Genomic DNA, 22,508 nt, shown 5'->3' with positions numbered 1-22,508 from the left:
ATTACAAGTCTCTGTTGAGAGGTCCACTATGATTTGAGAAAATCTATTCCTCTTAACGATATTCAGAATAATTTGTAAAGCTATTTATAAATAAAAACAAAAAGTGTCATTTACGAAAGTTAGACAAAAGTTAGTGGAGAATTGGTTTCCATAATATTCTATTAATCTATTTTCAAACTTACAAAGACGTTTTCAGTTTAAAAAGAACTTTATTATTAAAACGTATATAACTTTTATAAATATCTAGAATCACTTTTGACAACTCATTACTTAATCAGTATAATAAATATAATGATATTTATATTTTATTTCATTAAATATATATAACGATTTATATTAATATTATATATATTTATACGCGTATTATACATACATAGTTTTTATACTTTTACTATACTTTAACTTTACCTTGACTTTACTTTTACTTTACTTTAACTTTAATAATTTACTTTAATAATTCATACTTTAATAATTTACTTTAATAATTCATAATTTAATAATTCACTTTAATAATTCATACTTAAATAATTCACTTTAATAATTCATACTTTAATAATTCACTTTAATAATTCATACTTTAATAATTCACTTTAATAATTCAAAAATCTATTATAAATAGAATTCAATAGGTTTCATTATTTCATAGAAACTTGAAAATATATTTCTCTAAACTCTCTCAATCAATTTATATATATATATATATATTTGCTCTGTATTATTTCAAGATATTATTAGTATACATAAAATATTACGACGGAGTGCTATCCGAGTGATTTCAAAATAGTTTTTTTGAATGAGTCGAAGCTAAGGAAATTATGGGTTATAGCTATGGAGGTGATGGGTATGGTTCATGGGTATGCTCGTGAGGTCAATCTAGTGTTTATCATCTCCGTTGCGTCTACGTACTTTCCTGCAATATTGAATATCAATATTGATACGTTCGTGAATCCGAGGCCAACCTTGCACTTGTTAAATGACGTTATATGTATTTTTACTACGAAATACAGTATTGTGAGTTTCATTTGCTCCCTTTTATATATATTTTTGGGACTGAGAATACATGCGCTGTTTTTATAAATGTTTTACGAAATAGGCACAAGTACTAAAACTAATTCTATGTGGGTTTAAACCAGAAATATACCCTTAGCTTGGTAACATTAAACTACTAGTCTATGTACGGTATGCACGAATCCTAAAGATAGATCTATTGGGCCTGACAAACCCCATCCTGACTATGGGATGCTTTAGTACTTCGAGGTTATTTTAAACACACATGATCTGGTGTACTTCAGAGGGTAAAACATGAACGTTAAGGCTTGTTACCGGGTGCCTACAACTTATAGAATACTTTATACACTTGCGAGTGTACATATATTTATAAACGGAAATTTTGTGGTCTATTAATATATTGAAATGATTGTTATGATAAACCTATGAACTCACCAACCTTTTGGTTGACACTTTAAAGCATGTTTATTCTCATGTATTAAAGAAATCTTCCGTTGTGCATTAGCTCATTTTAAGGATATTACTTGGAGTCATTCATGGCATATTTTGAAAGACGTTGCATTCGAGTCATTGAGTTCATCAAGAATATTATTAAGTCAATTATAGTTGGATGTATTATGAAATGGTGTGCATGCTGTCAACTTTCGTTGTAAAGAAAGTTTGTCTTTTAAAAACGAATGCAATGTTTCTAAAATGTATCATATAGAGGTCAAATACCTCGCGATGTAATCAACTATTGTGAATCGTTTATAATGTATATGAACGGGTCATTTCAGTTGGTATCAGAGCGGTGGTCTTAGCGAACCAGGTCTGCATTAGTGTGTCTAACTGATAGTCGTTAGGATGCATTAGTGAGTCTGGACTTCGACCGTGTCTGCATGTCAAAAGTTTTGCTCATCATTTTTGTCAGAAATTACCTGCTTATCATTCTTAGTCTAGACACATCTTATTGCATTGATTGCATGAATAGTGTATAGACAAAATTCATATCTTAGCGTATCTGCTAATTCATATCTTAGCGTATCTGTTACTGTAAACTTTGCCTGACATATTTCGTAAATTCCTCCGTAATCTACGAAACCTTTTGCTCTATATAATTAGAATACCACCCGATAGCCGGAAAATCATTTCATATCGAAAAATTCTTTATTCAATCGTATGAAATGGAATTCGTCATTAGTTCAAGTCCCTCGGATTCCAAAATGGAATCCCACTCAAGTTCCGAAAGCAGTGTGACCGGAATGGATCAACCAATTAGTCATCATCTATTCTGGATGAATTGGGGATGGGTTCGTAGCCTCCTTAATCATTGGAGACAAGAAGAAGGTGATCCCTTCCATCTACCACATTGCCCTCTTGGCGAAGAACCTGAAGCACTTACCGGCGAACCTATCTGAAACACCATTTTCTCTCTTATTTCTAGAGTATCTCGTCACGATTACATACTACACCAAATTCTAGATTTTATCTATCCGCTCGTCCGAAACGACAATCACCCCGGTTGTAACGACACAAACCAACACCCGACAAAACCTTGTGAAAATACGAAATAAAAAAAAAAAATTCTGTTGCAGACCATCGGCGCGCCGCGCCATATGGCCCGCGCGCCGCGCCATATCTGGCTGTCCCCGGGACTTTTTAACCGCGAAAAGATTGACTAGTTCCCGGCACTTTTAGACAAAACTCTTTTTACCATACTACCAAATATGTAAAAACTAACATGTCTCAAACATAAAATTGAAGTTTTACAAACGGGGCCCACATCGGCCGTTTTACGAGTTTAATACAAATGTACGAGTTTCGACCACCAAAAGTTTAAGTTCCAAACTACACAATGAGCATGGCGTTTGGGATTAAACTACCCAACTATCGGTCAAACTCCAAGAGCTACTAAAGCCAAAAGCGTCCCCTAGCATCAAGCGGGATCTCTAGTCCAAAACGATGCCCTTACCCTTGTCCAAAACCGAACCTATAAAATGGTAAACAACGAGAGGGTAAGCAAAGCTTAGTGAATGCAATAATTATACGAATACATATATAATTATACCTACTTGCATACACTTATACAACCCCAAACATGCTAGCAAACAACATTAGCTTATCGTCGCAATATCAAGCTATAAATCTCCAATACCACAAGCTAGCATAACAACCGCATATAAATATAACTCGAATAATATAATATGCTTACAACACAAATAACCATGGTTAACCAATAGTACAAGGGAACGGCGCTCGCGAAAACGCCATCGGTGTTCACAACATCCGTTAGGGCACTTAACACCTCGCACCACTAACCCCTAGGGTGGCACCTTAACACCTCGGCACTTCACCCCGAGTGGCATCTTAACACCTCGATGCTTCACTCATTATTTTACGGAGTGGTGTCTTAACACCTCGACACTACACTCCTAGGTGGCATCTTAACACCTCGATGCTACACCCGAGTGGCATCTTAACACCTCGATGCTACACTCTTCACGTGAAACATGGTGTCTTAACACCTCGACACTACACCTTTCACGCTACAACAAATAGATACATTATATACATACGCATATAATTATTCCACTCACCTCGAAGTCTTCGTGTAAGATAACCGTACTTGCAACGTCAATGTAACGTACCTATTCCATTTTAGCACATAATCAATTCACAACTCAAGTCGGTCAAGCAACTCACTTAACAATCTAGAGTCTTTTGACCCTAAGTGCAATCCCGACCCATTTTGCACCTTTAACCCTAATAATGGGTTAACTTCACCAAAAACCCTAACTTTAGGCAATTAAGGTATTAACACACTTTTAACCACGAAGTTAACTCGTTTTCATACATACAAGGCCACTTAGGTCATTAAAGACCCATTTGACCCATTTCAAGGTCAACACACCCATTTGGGTCATCCAAACCCAAATAACACCCATTCACATATCATTAAGGTGTTCTAGTACATAAACTAACCAATTTAGGTTCATAATCTAATTTAACACTTTGAAAACCCTAATTGGTCATCCTTGAGTCTTCATGAACCAAATTCACCCAAAACCCCCAAATTACTAGCAAGTGGGTTTTGTGTGCATCACTAACCCAAACCCTAACCCTTAATGCAATTAAAGTAAGAATCTAGGTTTTAGGACTTACCAACACAATCACTACGTAGCTAGCGACTAGATGAACGACTTTAGAACTCGCACTAAGACCCGATTCAACCTCCTTCAAGCTCTAATGAAGCTTTCTCACTCAAGGATGCACTCTCTCACTAGAAATTGAATTTGAGAGGATAAGGTTGTTGGAAGTGGAGTGAATGAAGCTCCAAAACTGATCCAAGGTATTAAATTCGGGCTCCAAAGTGAATTGACCAAAATGCCCTCCAATTGTCTAATTAAAAGGAAAAGAGGATTCTGTCACATACAGATGGCGCGGCGCGCCACTAGGCCGCGCGGCGCGCAACCCTCCCAGTCCAGCTTCTTTTGCCTTTTAAAATATATACAACCAAACCCCGATCCAAGTACCGCACAATACACTTATATACACATATGTACACTACGAATACTCGGGTCTTACAACTCTCCCCCACTTATTCGGATTGCGTCCTCGCAATCCAAGCCGCATGACACGAGGGAAGATAAACCAACACGAACTCTTCGGGTTCCCAAGTGAACTCGGAACCTTTACTTCGTCGCCATTGAACCTTGAAAGTTTTCACCTCTTTATTTCTCAACATTTTCACCTTCTCGTCAAGGATAGCAATCAGTTCCTCGACATATTCTAACTTGTTGTTTAGCTCGATCTCGTCTAAAGGCATCCATGAGGAATCATCCGCAAGACACTTACGGAGGTGGGAAACATGAAATGTATTATGGATCCCCGCAAGCTCTTCGGGTAATTCCAATCGATATGCAACTTCACCAACACGAGCTAAAACCTTGAATGGCCCAATAAACCGAGGAGCTAACTTTCCCCGTTTTTGAAATCGAATAATACCCTTCCATGGCGAAACTTTAAGCATCACCATGTCGCCTTCTTGAAATTCGATCGTTCGCCTACGTTTGTCGGCATACGACTTTTGCCTATCTTGAGCCTTCTTCAAATGTTCCCGAATAATATCAATCTTGTTGTTCGTCTCCAAAACCAAATCGGTACTCCCGATCTCTCGTTGACCCACTTCTCCCCAACAAACGGGAGTTCGACATCTACGCCTATAGAGCATCTCATACGGTGGCATCCCGATACTAGTATGATAACTATTATTGTACGAGAATTCCACCAAAGGCAAATGCTCGTCCCAACTACCACCAAAATCAATAATGCACGCCCGTAACATATCTTCTAGAGTTTGGTTCGTACGTTCGGTTTGACCGTCCGTTTGAGGATGATACGCCGTGCTCAACTTCAATTGCGTACCCATATCTTCATGAAACTTTTCCCAAAATCGAGATGTAAAACGGGTATCTCGGTCCGAGATAATAGATATAGGAACCCCATGACGAGCGACCACTTCCTTGATAAACAACTTAGCCAAGGTCTCCGACGATATCGTTTCCTTAATGGGAAGAAACAAAGCGCTTTTTGTCAATCGGTCAACTATAACCCAAATCGAATCGAATTGGGTTCTCACCGTTTTAGGTAATTTTGTAATGAAATCCATGGTAATGTGCTCCCATTTCCATTTCGGGATTTCTAACGGCTGTAATTTACCATACGGTTTTTGGTGTTCGGCTTTTACTTGCAAACACGTGACGCATTGCTCAACATACTTCACAACATCACGCTTCATGCCCGGCCACCAATAATCTTTCTTCAAGTCAAGGTACATTTTCGTCGCGCCCGGATGAATGGAATATTTTGACTTATGTGCTTAATCAAGTAGCACCCGTCGGTAATCACCCATCTTAGGCACCCACACCCTTCCTTGAAAGGACAACAACCCACGCGGACCCATAGTAATAAACTCTGATTGGCCCACGATTCGCTCCGTATGCTTGTTGTGAACATAAGCCTCTATTTGAATCTCACCAAGCTTTTCAAGAAAATCGTTGGTAATAATCAAACGTAACGACCCCACTTTTATCGCCGGATGTTGACTCTTTCGACTCAACGCATCCGCGACCACATTCGCCTTACCCGGATGATAAAGTATTTCACAATTGTAGTCTTTCACCACATCCATCCACCTACGTTGGCGATAATTCAAATCTCGTTGATTAAAGAGATGTTTCAAACTCTTATGATCCGAATAAATCGTACACTTGACACCATACAAGTAATGGCGCCAAATTTTTAACGCATGCACTACCGCTGCCAACTCAAGATCATGAGTCGGATGCCTCGTTTCATGTTCCTTTAATTGTCGAGAGGCATAAGCGATGACCTTACCTCTTTGCATTAGAACACACCCGAGACCATTTAAGGAAGCATCACAATAAACCACCATGTCTTCAACACCTTCCGGCAACACTAACACCGGAGCTTGACACAACTTCTCTTTTAACAATTGAAAAGCAATTTCTTGCTCGTTCTCCCAATTGAACCTAGCATTCTTTCTTGTCAACTTCGTCAATGGAGAAGCAATCTTAGAAAAGTCTTGGATAAACCGACGATAATAACCGGCCAATCCGAGAAAACTTCGGATTTCCGTAGGCGTAGTCGGTCGTCCCCAACTCTTCACCGTTTCGATCTTCCCCGGATCTACTTGAATACCGTTTTCGTTCACGATATGACCAAGGAATTGAACTTCCCTTAGCCAAAATTCACATTTGGAGAACTTTGCATACAACTTCTCCCTTCGTAGCGTCTTCAATACTTCACGCAAATGATGTTCATGTTCGTTCATACTTTTCGAGTAGACTAGTATGTCGTCAATGAACACTATTACCGACTTGTCCAACATAGGTTGGCACACTCAGTTCATAAGATCCATGAATGCCGCCGGTGCATTCGTAAGACCAAAGGGCATAACTACAAACTCATAATGCCCGTAACGCGTTCGAAAAGCCGTTTTTTCTATGTCTTCCTCACGGACCCGCATTTGGTGATAGCCGGACCGTAGGTCGATCTTAGAGAAATACGTTGCACCTTGAAGTTGATCAAATAAATCGTCAATCCTAGGTAATGGATAACGATTCTTGATCGTCACTTTATTCAACTCACGGTAATCAATGCACATACGCATACTACCATCTTTCTTCTTCACAAATAACACCGGAGCGCCCCATGGCGAAGCACTCGGTCGAATAAAACCCTTCTCGAGCAACTCTTGGGTTTGATTTAACAACTCTTGCATTTCCGTTGGTGCTAAATGATAAGGAGTTTTAGCAATGGGAGTAGCTCCCGGAACCAACTCAATACGAAACTCAACTTGTCTTTCCGCCGGAACACCCGGTAATTCGTCCGGAAAGACGTCTTCGAATTCACTAACAACCGGAATTTCACGAATAGGTGGTGGCTCATTGCGAGTATCAATAACATGAGCAAGGAAAGCCATGCCACCGGTAACAACAAAACGACGTGCCCGTGCAAAAGTGCATATCGGCACCGGTCTCCTTCGCTTATCACCATGAATAATTAACTCTCCCCCACTTAGGGTCTTCACACGAATAAACTTATCATGGCATGCAATATCGGCTCTATAATGATCGAGCCAATCCATACCAATGACAATATCAAAGTCGCCCAAGGTCATTGGAATAAGATCAATTTTAAAGGTTTCAGCACCAAAAACAACATCACAATTTTCACACACATCAACCACTAGCACCGTCTTGCCGTCCGCTATTTCGACTTCTATCGGACGACTTAACTTAGCTAACGGTCTATTAAGTTTAGGTACAAATTTAGGAGATACAAACGACAAATTTGCACCGCTATCGAAAAGAATCCTTGCCGGATTAAAATTAACCATGTAAGTACCTGAGACAACTTCGCGCGATTGTTTGGCTTCATCATTGGTCATCAAATAGTTGCGACCCCTAGCCGTACCCGCCGTCTTCTCTAAACGCTTAACATTATCGTTGCGCAAATCGGGACACTCCGGCTTCTTATGCCCTTCTTTACCGCAATTAAAACAAGTGAGCTTGTTTCCGGGAGATGGTTTTGGACAATCACGAGCCATATGACCCGCTTGCCCACAATTATAGCACGTAAAAGTAAAACCACCGGGAGCGCCCTTCCTCACGCTATTGACACTTTCGGAACTTTTCTTGTTCTTTTTGTTCGAAAAGTTTGAATAGCTCGAACCTTCACTTTTTCTCTTGCCAAAAGTAAAACCACTCTTTCTTAAGATGAGCGACTCGAAACCTTTGGCCATGTCAAACAACTCATCAAAGCTTTTCACTACGTTCACACTAATCTTATCTTGATAGTTGTCGTTCAAGGTTCGATAGAAATCTTCCTTCAACATTTTATCATTCCCGACGTACTCCGGGCAAAATTGGGTCTTGGACAAAAACACGGATTTGAGAGTGTTCAAATCCATCGACCCTTGCCTCAAGGATCGTAACTCGTCCTTAAGCCTAGTAAGATCGGCCGAAGTTCGGTATTCCTTGAAAAATTCGGACTTGAATTCATCCCAAGTGAATTCCATGCATTGCTCTTCACCATAAACCTGGAGCTTTGCGTCCCACCACAACTTGGCATCGCCCCTCAACATACTACACCCGTACCTTGTCCTTTTATCGAGAGGACATTCACAAGTATGGAAGGCCCCCTCCATATCGGAGATCCAACGGGCGCTCTTAAGAGGATCTCTTTCACCATCAAAAGAGGGAGGTTGAGAGTCCTTGAAATTCTTATAGAAAAAGTCCCGTCTTCCCACATTATCTTCGCGAAGAACGGCCTTAACTTGCTCCTTTACCACATTGACTAATTGCTCGTCAATCGTATCTAGGAACATCTTCTTAACGTCCTCAAGAAAAGCTTCATGATGCCTTTTCAAAATGGCCTCAACCTTGGCCGTAAACTCGACTTCTTCACTAGTACCTCCGCCGTTGATATCATGCCCGTTTCTCATCTTCATTCTATAAGACGGAATAGATTAAACAACGAGACGAAAAGGATTTAACACATAAGTATATACATATACACCACACTACCCCATCTTGCTCAACAATCGTCGTACATCGCTTGTTTGACACGATTTGAACCCGTAACAATGGTAGCTAATCATTGTTACGCGAGAACGTCGCATTAACTTGCTAGTACAACGTCCATCTCGCTCGATGCTCGCTAAACATACATAACAAATAGCACATGATTAGTTTACATAAACCTATGCACAAACCAATCCCGATCCGACCCAAAGTCCTACAAGTCCCGCATAAACGCGCACACAAAAAGTCTAAGTCTAGGCGCCTATCTCAAGTCACCTAAATCCCTTAGACCATGCTCTGATACCACTTGTAACGACCCAAACCAACACCCGACAAAACCTTGTGAAAATACGAAATAAAAAAAAAATTTCTGTTGCAGACCATCGGCGCGCCACGCCATATGGCCCGTGCGCCGCGCCATATCTGGCTGTCCCCGGGACTTTTTAACCGCGAAAAGATTTACTAGTTCCCGGCACTTTTAGACAAAACGCTTTTTACCATACTACCAAATATGTAAAACTAACATGTCTCAAACATAAAATTGAAGTTTTACAAACGGGGCCCACATCGGCCGTTTTACGAGTTGAATACAAATGTACGAGTTTCGACCACCAAAAGTTTAAGTTCCAAACTACACAATGAGCATGGCGTTTGGGATTAAACTACCCAACTATCGGTCAAACTCCAAGAGCTACTAAAGCCAAAAGCGTCCCCTAGCATCAAGCGGGATCTCTAGTCCAAAACGATGCCCTTACCCTTGTCCAAAACCGAACCTATAAAATGGTAAACAACGAGAGGGTAAGCAAAGCTTAGTGAATGCAATAATTATACGAATACATATATAATTATACCTACTTGCATACACTTATACAACCCCAAACATGCTAGCAAACAACATTAGCTTATCGTCGCAATATCAAGCTATAAATCTCCAATACCACAAGCTAGCATAACAACCGCATATAAATATAACTCGAATAATATAATATGCTTACAACACAAATAACCATGGTTAACCAATAGTACAAGGGAACGGCGCTCGCGAAAACGCCATCGGTGTTCACAACATCCGTTAGGGCACTTAACACCTCGCACCACTAACCCCTAGGGTGGCACCTTAACACCTCGGCACTTCACCCCGAGTGGCATCTTAACACCTCGATGCTTCACTCATTATTTTACGGAGTGGTGTCTTAACACCTCGACACTACACTCCTAGGTGGCATCTTAACACCTCGATGCTACACCCGAGTGGCATCTTAACACCTCGATGCTACACTCTTCACGTGAAACATGGTGTCTTAACACCTCGACACTACACCTTTCACGCTACAACAAATAGATACATTATATACATACGCATATAATTATTCCACTCACCTCGAAGTCTTCGTGTAAGATAACCGCACTTGCAACGTCAATGTAACGTACCTATTCCATTTTAGCACATAATCAATTCACAACTCAAGTCGGTCAAGCAACTCACTTAACAATCTAGAGTCTTTTGACCCTAAGTGCAATCCCGACCCATTTTGCACCTTTAACCCTAATAATGGGTTAACTTCACCAAAAACCCTAACTTTAGGCAATTAAGGTATTAACACACTTTTAACCACGAAGTTAACTCGTTTTCATACATGCAAGGCCACTTAGGTCATTAAAGACCCATTTGACCCATTTCAAGGTCAACACACCCATTTGGGTCATCCAAACCCAAATAACACCCATTCACATATCATTAAGGTGTTCTAGTACATAAACTAACCAATTTAGGTTCATAATCTAATTTAACACTTTGAAAACCCTAATTGGTCATCCTTGAGTCTTCATGAACCAAATTCACCCAAAACTCCCAAATTACTAGCAAGTGGGTTTTGTGTGCATCACTAACCCAAACCCTAACCCTTAATGCAATTAAAGTAAGAATCTAGGTTTTAGGACTTACCAACACAATCACTACGTAGCTAGCGACTAGATGAACGACTTTAGAACTCGCACTAAGACCCGATTCAACCTCCTTCAAGCTCTAATGAAGCTTTCTCACTCAAGGATGCACTCTCTCACTAGAAATTGAATTTGAGAGGATAAGGTTGTTGGAAGTGGAGTGAATGAAGCTCCAAAACTGATCCAAGGTATTAAATTCGGGCTCCAAAGTGAATTGACCAAAATGCCCTCCAATTGTCTAATTAAAAGGAAAAGAGGATTCTGTCACAGACAGATGGCGCGGCGCGCCACTAGGTCGCGCGGCGCGCAACCCTCCCAGTCCAGCTTCTTTTGCCTTTTAAAATATATACAACCAAACCCCGATCCAAGTACCACACAATACACTTATATACACATATGTACACTACGAATACTCGGGTCTTACACCGGTGTAATAGAAGAAGTCAACGAGCTTCGCGCTCGGGTAGTGGCTTTGGAGAATATGGTGTAAAGGTTACAAACACCAGCAGCAGCACCAGCAGCATAAACAGTTCCACCATCAGCAACACCAACAGTACCATCACCACCACCAACAACAACATCCACATCCCACACCGCAACATTACAATCTGTATCTCAAACATCAACGTCATTCGCCCTGTAAATATCCAGGAATATCAACAACAACAAACGATGAAGTATTAATTCATAAACTTCATTGAAGAGATATCTCTGCGGCAGTTATGTAATCTCCAAAATCTTAGAGATTATTTAATTCTGACCGTAAATCGGATGAGTGAACGGAGATGGTAGAGTAGAAACTTTGATAAAAAATGGTGTACGATTTACAAGCTAGAACTGTTTAACCAACAGCATCAACAGGACCGTAGCATCATCAACACAGTCAGTGCCGTCAGTATCGTCAGAATCAACAGCACATGTAACATCACAAACTCTGTCAGTTCAAGAATCATTGTGGACATCATTACGAATCAACAACAAATATATTGTATCAACGAGTTATGAAGTATTAACTCATTTCCAATCGAAAGATTTATATGTATATTTTATATGTATAAAATTTTAAACCATAATAAATCTTCCCGTACTAAGCTATTATGTGTGAATCTTAACTACTCAGTTAATTCATATTACAAATATGCAATGATGTACGTCCTTCGTCCGCAACTTAACCATCGTTAATTACAATCTCTGTCTCAATTCAATAAAAATCCAATTCATAATAAATCAAGTGTATTATTCGAATATATGTTTGATTTTACACTTTCATCATCGATGTACTCGAAACTTTTCAAATAACATCATTCGTACCTTGCGAAGTTCACAAGAATTTCACGAAAAACCAACAAATAACAAAGTAATGATTCATAATTTCAATATTATTGAAGAAATACTTATGCAATTTATAAAGTTTTAGGAATTACTCAATTCTAGTTCCAACCATAAAACAAATGATTTTAATTTAATATTAACTCATTAAATCCATATTACATCTAAAGAAAATATACACATATATTTTCATAAAGACTGTAATAAACTTTTTTTGTACAAAATATTAATTGTGAAATTTTTTTTTTAACGGGTAGGTAATACCCGAGAGATATATAAATTCACAATTAATATATTACATTTTTTGAAACTGATTCAGGAATCATCAACTATACTCCCTACTTTCACAACAATATCCATTCTTTCATATAAATCAAAACAATCATACTCATTCAAATTCAATTACATATTCTAATTTTGAAATCGCATAATTCAATTCGAAATATAACCAGTATCATCACTCTTAGATTCCTATATCTTTCAAAGCTATACTTTGACTTCAAAACTGTGTTAGAACATCATATGTATTAACGATTACAATATGTGCTCAAACCCTTCGAAATTCCTGAAGACACTTCAACTAAGGAACAATCGAGATGATGATCCAACCACATGTTACCCACAGTTATACATCTGAAAAACTCTTAAAACCCAAGTCATAGTTCGACACGTATCCATGTTAGACCCTTTGGCATTTACTAGCTAAAATAACTTTTCAATTCCGTTTCAAAATAGACAGTTTTGTCACAGCTCCAGCTAGTCAACTTCGACTTCTCAATCAAAACAGTCTTATTATAACCTCGATAGATACGTTGCCCTTTCGCCAACGTTACTGGGGAATCTTTTATATTCACCACATTAGCAATAAACTTACCAACAACTTCACTGATCTTTGACTTTCCAAAAAAAAATCATTATAATTATCGAAACCCTATCATATACTCATTCGTACCTTATAACAAGAATTGCCATACCAATTATTGAGAATCAGCAATCAGTATTTTGAAACCTCGCAGCATGTCTACATCAACAATTACATATACATACAATGTCTACCTCCAAGACTTACATTCTTTGAATGAGAAATTTCTGAAAAACACCCTAAACTGCGAACCAGTTCTTGAAAATTTGAAAAATGCTGATGAAGCAGCAAAAACTGTAAACGACCTTAACTGTAAAAAGTTGGATGATAAAGGATAGTATATTGGCAAAGCTCAGAAAAAGAGAAGCTTTGGAACTGGAAAACGGATTGAGTAAAGTATGAAGGAGACTGTGGACAAATTACAAAGGCTGAACCTGCCTTCAAAGAATCCAAATGATTCAGTACTTGCTGAAGTCATTAATGAATACCTTGCTCCTGAATCTAAACCCCTGCGGACAATATCCTTCATCATCCTCTGATATTAGACATTCTAAGATATCATCGTGTCTTTCATTATAAATATCATCCATACTTCTGAAGATATTTTTATAATTATTCTTATCTGAAATCATTTACCTCTTTGCGCTATCTGTATTATATCATAAAAGAAACAATTTTAGTTTCTAAATTCTGAAACATTCGTGTTTAAAATAGGAATATTCTTGAAGAAGTGTTGGGAGCTGAAGCATGAGTTAGTATAATATAATGACACTTGATCAACGTGATTATATTACAGTAATTCATGCTGAGTTTCTAAATGGAACATGATGATTCACAGATCATAACGTCATCATGTGCTATGTTACACGACTCTTGTATTCTCTTTGATCTCTAAATATCAAGAAAATATTTCTTGATGATTCGGCCTTTTCCGAGGTATTCTGGTAATTTGACAAGTCAAGATCATGCCATTACAATTTCCTTCCTAGAACATTAACAATGTTCATTCCGAAATTTATATCTGCGAATTCTGGACCATTACAAGCGGTGCTTAATCGCAAGAAGAAGAAACGAAAGGACAAAGCTCCGAACTAGAAATGGGAGAATAAATCATAGCAAATAGAAGAGAGCATTAACTGTGGATGACAATGATTATAGAAGAAGCAAGGACTTTGAAATATAAGGGGAGATATAAAACCCAACAACAACCCAGAAATCACAAACCGTATATATCAATGCATATAGCAATATAAAGACACGGGAGAACTAAAAACACTATAAAACCAAGAGTATAGTAGAAGTAAATAGATTCTTCCGGAGGCAGGTGAAAAAGAAGAGCGACAGATATGAAAGTGAGGAGTATATCAAGAATCAGCACTGGATGAAGCATATTGACAAATACTTTAAAATATGAGTTGAGAATGTGTGAGTTATAAGAAAACAAATGAGGTGGATTTATAGTGAAATATCAGACAGAGAAATCAAAATGGATTATCGCATTAATTCGAAGAGGATCATCATTTCCTTAATCGCCGAATAATCAAATTCAATATAGATTACAAAGATTTTCTTTTCGGAGATCAATCGTGATGACGTCAAAAGATACGACGAATCACTATTATCTTATTTCATTCATTTACGATAACTTCACTCACACGCTTCGAGTATCGAATTATTTTATCCATTCTTCTTGAACATGATAAAACTCTATAATCGTTATAATAACATTCTCATTGTTAGTCATGACGACCTCTATCAAATTTCGGGGACGAAATTTCTTTAACGGGTAGGTACTGTGACGACCCGGAAATTTCTGACCAAATTTAAACTTTAATCTTTATATTATTCAGACACGATAAGCAAAGTTTGTTAAGTTAAATCTCAAGAATTTTAAACTGTGTTCATACATTCATTATAACCTCGACCAAATTCTGACGATTCACGAACCGTTATATATAAATAGATATGTATATGTATATATATATTATAACTTGAGAATATTAATAAAGTATTAAATGTATAATACTTTACACGAACGTATTTGTTTCAATATGATTTTCGAAGAAATTAAAAAAAAAAATATATTAAATGATTGAATTATCAGAAACATTGAATTATGATTACAAGTCTCTGTTGAGAGGTCCACTATGATTTGAGAAAATCTATTCCTCTTAACGATATTCAGAATAATTTGTAAAGCTATTTATAAATAAAAACAAAAAGTGTCATTTACGAAAGTTAGACAAAAGTTAGTGGAGAATTGGTTTCCATAATATTCTATTAATCTATTTTCAAACTTACAAAGACGTTTTCAGTTTAAAAAGAACTTTATTATTAAAACGTATATAACTTTTATAAATATCTAGAATCACTTTTGACAACTCATTACTTAATCAGTATAATAAATATAATGATATTTATATTTTATTTCATTAAATATATATAACGATTTAAATTAATATTATATATATTTATACGCGTATTATACATACATAGTTTTTATACTTTTACTATACTTTAACTTTACCTTGACTTTACTTTTACTTTACTTTAACTTTAATAATTCACTTTAATAATTCATACTTTAATAATTTACTTTAATAATTCATACTTTAATAATTCACTTTAATAATTCATACTTAAATAATTCACTTTAATAATTCATACTTTAATAATTCACTTTAATAATTCATACTTTAATAAATCACTTTAATAATTCAAAAATCTATTATAAATAGAATTCAATAGGTTTCATTATTTCATAGAAACTTGAAAATATATTTCTCTAAACTCTCTCAATCAATTTATATATATATATATATATATATATATATATATATATATATATATATATATATATATATATATATATATATTTGCTCTGTATTATTTCAAGATTTTATTAGTATACATAAAATATTACGACGGAGTGCTGTCCGAGTGATTTCAAAATAGTTTTTTTGAATGAGTCGAAGCTAAGGAAATTATGGGTTATAGCTATGGAGGTGATGGGTATGGTTCATGGGTATGCTCGTGAGGTCAATCTAGTGTTTATCATCTCAGTTGCGTCTACGTACTTTCCTGCAATATTGAATCTTAATATTGATACGTTCGTGAATCCGAGGCCAACCTTGCACTTGTTAAATGATGTTATATGTATTTTTACTACGAAATACAGTATTGTGAGTTTCATTTGCTCCCTTTTATATATATTTTTGGGACTGAGAATACATGCGCTGTTTTTATAAATGTTTTACGAAATAGGCACAAGTACTAAAACTAATTCTATGTGGGTTTAAACCAGAAATATACCCTTAGCTTGGTAACATTAAACTACTTGTCTATGTACGGTAGGCGCGAATCCTAAAGATAGATCTATTGGGCCTGATAAACCCCATCATGACTATGGGATGCTTTAGTACTTCGAGGTTATTTTAAACATACCTGATCTGGTGTACTTCAGAGGGTAAAACATGAACGTTAAGGCTTGTTACCGGGTGCCTACAACTTATAGAATACTTTATACACTTGCGAGTGTACATATATTTATAAACGGAAATTTTGTGGTCTATTAATATATTGAAATGATTGTTATGATAAACCTATGAACTCACCAACCTTTTGGTTGACACTTTAAAGCATGTTTATTTTCAGGTATTAAAGAAATCTTCCGCTGTGCATTAGCTCATTTTAAGGATATTACTTGGAGTCATTCATGGCATATTTTGAAAGACGTTGCATTCGAGTCATTGAGTTCATCAAGATTATTATTAAGTCAATTATAGTTGGATGTATTATGAAATGGTGTGCATGCTGTCAACTTTCGTTGTAAAGAAAGTTTGTCTTTTAAAAATGAATGCAATGTTTCTAAAATGTATCATATAGAGGTCAAATACCTCGCGATGTAATCAACTATTGTGAATCGTTTATAATGTATATGAACGGGTCATTTCACATATATTCCTTTTATATAAAAAAAATATTTTGTTATGTTATATGTGTTGAATAGGTTATATATATATATATATATATATATATATATATATATATATATATATATATATATATATATATATTATTTGTTTGTTACTAATAGTAATCATAATGATACATAAGTTATATTAATATTGATAAAAATAATAATAATAATAATAATACTTGATATTGCTAAATAAAGTAATAATGTTTAATACTAATTATATTAATAATAAGTATAGTGATATTAATAATAATACTTGTAAAAATATCAATTTTTCTGTTACTGATAGTTATGATAATAATATTAATAATAATCATGATAGTAATTATAATATATCTATATATTTAGTTATAATGATAATAATAATAATAATAATAATAATAATAATAATAATAATAATAATAATACTTCGTTTAAAAGTTCATAACCATGATTATTCTTATATCATAATTATTTTTCATGTTCAAGTTCAAATTATAACCTATGATTATTGATCACCTTTTTATGAAAAGAATCTTCGTAACACATCTATTAACTTTACATTCATGTTCTAAATCTTACACATTTTATAATCTTTTATAACATGACACAAAGTTTTAATTATATTCGTAACTAATTCATAATACTTATAATAGTAGTAATAATAATCTTAATATTAATATTAATGATGATAATAATTATATTAATAATACTTATGATAATAATATTAATGATAACAATATTAATGATAATCATACTAATAATATCAACAATCTTAACTTAAATCATAATAATAATAATAATAATAATAATAATAATAATAATAATAATAATAATAATAATAATAATAATAATAATAATAATAATAATAATAATAATAATAATAATAATAATAACAATAATAATAATACTAATGAATATAATACTTGTAACTAGGGTTATGTAAAAAAATAATATCCAATACTTGTATTAGTAATAATAATAATATTAATAACAATTGTTTGTAATACTTAATAATAATAATACAAATAATTATAATTCTAATACTTATTTTGGTGATAATAATAATTATAATATTTGTGCTAATAATAACAACAATCATTAATAATAACAATAACAATAAATAATAATAATAATAATAATAATAATAATAATAATAATAATAATAATAATAATAATAATAATAATAATAATAATAATAATAATAATAATAAAGGTTTTGTAAATGAAACTACCTCTTAAAAGCGAATCTTAAAAATATTAGACCACTGCAGGGCTCGAACCCGTGACCTCTTGATAACTCGCTAACACTCTACACCATTGCTCCGTGACTGTCTTTCTGATATAATCGCAATCGAATTAATTTATAACCCGTTTATCCTGTAATCCTAGTTCTACTTCATTTTCACAAACTTAAATCAACTCCGGATCAATTCAACCACAACACCTACACATTGAATTTGTTTTCTGGATTTATAAACTAAACAGAGCTGTATGTAATTGCAGGACTTAATTAAAACAATACAAAATAAAAAAAAATAAAACTCGAATAGAAACTAAGAACACGTATGAACTTCAATTACAATTTAAGAATTTAGGACATTTTATATCATAGTTATAAAATGTTAAGGGTTTTAAACGACTCCTAGAAACTTTCTCAGTTATCAATTTCAACAAAAACATTAAAATAACAACTAATTTCGCGAAGAACAAAAGTTGACTTTTTTTGATTTTAAACTTTGACTCACGAATTCCTTCTTGATACCAAAAATTGGGATTGGAAACTTTCCAGAAAGTTTATATGGAAGATTTAGAACCTAACTGCGTTAATAGATTTTTAAGTAACACAACAAATCGAAGTTTTTGGAAAATGAAACATGAACAGAGCAGACATCTGTTCTTCGTTCTTTTCTGATTCAATTTATTTAAATAAAAATTTGTTAAGGTTAATTATAATTGATAATTGATAAAGTATGGTCGACTCAATTACCTAACACTGAATATGATCAATTTTATAGCATTTAAAGGTCAACAAGACTATTCGATCGAGTACAAAAAAATAAAAATAAAAATAAAAATAGAATGAGATATCGATGGCTAACAGATTTTTGTCTGTGTTCTGTGATTGAATTCTCAAATTGGTATGATCAGAAGACAGGAAATCAAATTACATAAAGTTTGAAAATGATTGTAATCTGAATTGATTCTCTCAAGTATAAATACAATTTTATTTATATTTATAAATATTTTTACGGTATTTATATATATTTATATATGAAATTGAGTATATACGTAGTGTATTCAGTATATATACATATATATGTATCTGAATATGACATGTATTAATAAGTATATGTAGTGACCCGAACTTTTCCATGTTTATATATATATTAAATGAAATTGTTATTTACATGATTAAGTGTTTCCAACATGTTAAGTAATCAAACTTGTTAAGACTTGATTAATTGAAATAGGTTTCATATAGACAATTGACCACCCAAGTTGACCGGTGATTCACGAACGTTAAAACTTGTAAAAACTATACGATGACATATATATGGTTATATATATAGTTAACATGATTTTATTATAAGTATGTATCTCATTAGGTATTTTAACAATGAGTTATATACATAAAAATGAGACTATTAATTTAAGAAACTCGAAAACGATATATATAACGATTATTGTTATAACAACGTCTTACTAGGTACATATGAATCATATTAAGATATTGATACACTTGGTTAATTATGTTAAATTATAAGTAAATATATTATTAAGTGTATTAACAATGAAATACATATGTAAAAATAAGACTACTAACTTAATGATTTCGAAACGAGACATATATGTAACGATTATCGTTGTAACGACATTTAACTGTATATATATCATACTAAGATATATTATATATCATAATATCATGATAATATAACAATTTAACATCTCATTTGTTATAATAAACAATGGGTTAACAACATTCAACAAGATCGCTAACCTAAAGGTTTCATAACAACATTTACATGTAACGACTAACGATGACTTAACGACTCAGTTAAAATGTATATACATGTAGTGTTTTAATATGTATTCATACACTTTTGAAAGACTTCAAGACACTTATCAAAATACTTCTACTTAACAAAAATGCTTACAATTACATCCTCGTTCAGTTTCATCAACAATTCTACTCGTATGCACCCGTATTCATACTCGTACAATACACAGCTTTTAAATGTATGTACTATTGGTATATACACTCCAATGATCAGCTCTTAGCAGCCCATGTGAGTCACCTAACACATGTGGGAACCATCATTTGGCAACTAGCATGAAATATCTCATAAAATTACAAAAATATGAGTAATCATTCATGACTTATTTACATGAAAACAAAATTACATATCCTTTATATCTAATCCATACACCAACGACCAAAAATACCTACAAACACTTTCATTCTTCAATTTTCTTCATCTAATTGATCTCTCTCAAGTTCTATCTTCAAGTTCTAAGTGTTCTTCATAAATTCCAAAAGTTCTAGTTTCATAAAATCAAGAATACTTCCAAGATTGCAAGTTTACTTCCAAGTTTTCTAAATCCATTCCAAATAATCATCCAAGATCAAGAAACCTTTGTTACTTACAGTAGGTTATCTTTCTAATACAAGGTAATAATCATATTCAAACTTTAATTCAATTTCTATAACTATAACAATCTTATTTCGAGTGGAAATCTTACTTGAAATTGTTTTCGTGTCATGATTCTGCTTCAAGAACTTTCAAGCCATTCAAGGATCCTTTGAAGCTAGATCTATTTTTCTAATTTCCAGTAGGTTTATCCAAGGAACTTGAGGTAGTAATGATGTTCATAACATCATTCGATTCATACATATAAAGCTATCTTATTCGAAGGTTTAAACTTGTAATCACTAGAACATAGTTTAGTTAATTCTAAACTTGTTCGTAAATAAAAGTTAATCCTTCTAACTTGACTTTTAAAATCAACTAAACACATGTTCTATATCTATATGATATGCAAACTTAATGATTTAAAACCTGGAAACATGAAAAACATCGTAAAACCGAATTTACGCCGTCGTAGTAACACCGCGGACTGTTTTGGGTTAGTTAATTAAAAACTATGATAAACTTTGATTTAAAAGTTGTTATTCTGGGAAAATGATTTTTATTATGAACATGAAACTATATCCAAAAATTATGGTTAAACTCAAAGTGGAAGTATGTTTTCTAAAATAGTCATCTAGACGTCGTTCTTTCGACTGAAATGACTACCTTTACAAAAATGACTTGTAACTTATTTTTCCGACTATAAACCTATACTTTTTCTGTTTAGATTCATAAAATAGAGTTCAATATGAAACCATAGCAATTTGATTCACTCAAAACGGATTTAAAATGAAGAAGTTATGGGTAAAACAAGATTGGATAATTTTTCTCATTTTAGCTACGTGAAAATTGGTAACAAATCTATTCCAACCATAACTTAATCAACTTGTATAATATATTATGTAATCTTGAGATACTATAGACACGTATACAATGTTTCGACCTATCATGTCGACACATCTATATATATTTCGGAACAACCATAGACACTCTATATGTGAATGTTTGAGTTAGCTATACAGGGTTGAGGTTGATTCCAAAATATATATAGTTTGAGTTGTGATCAATATTGAGATACGTATACACTGGGTCGTGGATTGATTCAAGATAATATTTATCGATTTATTTCTGTACATCTAACTGTGGACAACTAGTTGTAGGTTACTAACGAGGACAGCTGACTTAATAAACTTAAAACATCAAAATATATTAAAAGTGTTGTAAATATATTTTGAACATACTTTGATATATATGTATATATTGTTATAGGTTCGTGAATCAACCAGTGGCCAAGTCTTACTTCTTGACGAAGTAAAAATCTGTGAAAGTGAGTTATAGTCCCACTTTTAAAATCTAATATTTTTGGGATGAGAATACATGCAGGTTTTATAAATGATTTACAAAATAGACACAAGTACGTGAAACTACATTCTATGGTTGAATTATCGAAATCGAATATGCCCCTTTTTATTAAGTCTGGTAATCTAAGAATTAGGGAACAGACACCCTAATTGACGCGAATCCTAAAGATAGATCTATTGGGCCTAACAAACCCCATCCAAAGTACCGGATGCTTTAGTACTTCGAAATTTATATCATATCCGAAGGGTGTCCCGGAATGATGGGGATATTCTTATATATGCATCTTGTTAATGTCGGTTACCAGGTGTTCACCATATGAATGATTT

The sequence above is a fragment of the Rutidosis leptorrhynchoides genome, chromosome 9, assembly GCF_046630445.1.
Source record: "Rutidosis leptorrhynchoides isolate AG116_Rl617_1_P2 chromosome 9, CSIRO_AGI_Rlap_v1, whole genome shotgun sequence".
NCBI classification, from domain to species: domain Eukaryota; kingdom Viridiplantae; phylum Streptophyta; class Magnoliopsida; order Asterales; family Asteraceae; genus Rutidosis; species Rutidosis leptorrhynchoides.
The sequence above is the reverse complement of the archived record's forward strand: the minus strand, read 5'-3'. Positions refer to the sequence as shown.